Raw genomic sequence first — 2,122 nt, 5'->3', positions numbered from 1 at the left:
TAATGGCCAATCTGTTGGAGAGTATTTTGGGTAAAATCATTTTTAAAGATCAAACAGGCTTTATAAAGGGTCATTATTCTTTCTCAAATATTCGGAGATTATATTACATTATACATTCACCTTCTTCTAAAACTCCACAATGCCTTATATCTTTGGATGCTGAAAAAGTATTTGATTAAATTGAATGGAAATATTTATTTAATACTTTAGAAAAAAATGGTTTTGGTATTAATTTTAATAATTGGATAAAAATGATATATAAAGCTCCTATTGCTGTTGTTATCACTAATAACTGTAGGTCTCCTTTTTTCAGCTATCACGGGGGACAAGCCAAGCTTGTCCATTAAGTCCTTTGTTATGTAAATTAAGATTCGAGCCCCTTGCTATTGCTCTTTGTGAAGCCGAAAATATTCATGGGATTTTTGTGAATGAGACCATGCACAAGATCTCTCTTTACACTGATGATCTATTGGTATAGATATCCAAGCCTGAATAATCTATTCCTGCTTTGCTAAAATTATATGACTAAATCGGAGACCTTTCAGGATACAAAATAAATTTTAGTAGAAGTGAATTACTTCCTTTAAATGAATCTGTCTCTATATATGATAATATTCCTTTTAAAGTTATGGATTCTTTTAGATATTTAGGGGTTATAATTACTAAAAAATATCAGGATCTTTATAAAGCCAATTTTCCTCCTTTAGTGGATTTTTTTAGATTTGTTTTTACAAGACTGTTTAATGTCTTTTTCACAGTTAATGGACAAATATGATATCTCTAATACACATTTTTCAGATATTTACAGGTTGGGAATTTTTTACGTGATTTTTTAACCAATTTACCCCTTGGCCTGCTCTTTAAATTTGGCTTATGCTATTTTTCAGTTTAAACCTTGTCAAAAACAATTAATAGTAATCCTTTATAAACAGTTAATGAATGCTCGCATGTCGCCTAATGATAGGGTTCAACGCACCTGGGAAGTACAACTTCAACATTCACTTTCAGATAATCAGTGGAGTAAAATTTATTATTTAGTCAATAATTCACCTATCTCCACATGCCATATCTAAATTCAGTTTAAGATAGTACACAGGGCCCATATGTCCAAAGATAAATTGGCTCATATTTTTTCTAATATAAGCCCTATTTGTGACAGATGTACTGAAGAAGTAGCTACTCTTATGTTTTGGTCAGGTGCAAGTTTAAACAATTTTTGGAGGGATGTGTTTGGAATATTATCTAAAGTTATAGATGTGGATGTTCAACCTAATCCACTTACAGCAATTTTTGGGATTATTCCAGAAGAAGCACGCAAAATGTCTGCTTCCGCCCAACAAAATTTTTATATTTATTTCAGAATATTCCTGTTTTTGTTTACTAAGAAGTTTTTTTGATCGGATTGGTTCTATTATTCTATCTTTTATTTGGGATAATAAAAGACCAAGAATTGGTAAATGTCATTTGCAAAAGTTGAAAAAGGATGGTGGTCTCACTTTGCCTAATCTATGAATGTATTATTGGGCTGTTAACGCGGTGTATGTCCTTCTGATTACATTGGGTTGATAGGAATGAACAGCCAATATGGGTAGGCCAGGAACCGAGAGCTGTGAAACAGTTTTATTTAACTTCGTTATTCGGAGTTACCTATACAATTAGCTAACGTTGCTAATTTAAACCTATATCCTGTGGTTAAGCACTCTTTACAAATTTGGATCCAGTTCCGCAATTTTTTTAATCTTAAAAAGGTTAAACTTTGTAGTATAATTTATCATAATTACTTTTTTAAACCTTCTTGGAGTGTTGCAATTTTTTTTTTACTTTGGAAAAATAAAGGTATTAATTTGTTTTTGGATTTATTTAAAGAAGGCAGATTGAGGTCTTTTGAACAATTTGTCGATAAGTATTCTCTCTTATATTCACATTTTTTACAATATCTTCAAGTTCGACATATTTTACAAAAATATTTAAATAATTTTCCTTACATATTGGAGGCTGATTTGTTAGATACTATTATGAATATGAACCCCTCGTTGAACGGTTCTGTTGGAAGAATTTATAATTTATTATTACAAAGGGATAAGCGTCCTTTACTTCAGATTAAACGGGACTGGGAGAAGGA

Source organism: Hypanus sabinus, unplaced genomic scaffold (assembly GCF_030144855.1).
Source record: "Hypanus sabinus isolate sHypSab1 unplaced genomic scaffold, sHypSab1.hap1 scaffold_944, whole genome shotgun sequence".
NCBI classification, from domain to species: Eukaryota; Metazoa; Chordata; class Chondrichthyes; order Myliobatiformes; family Dasyatidae; genus Hypanus; species Hypanus sabinus.
Note: the sequence above shows the minus strand (reverse complement) of the source record.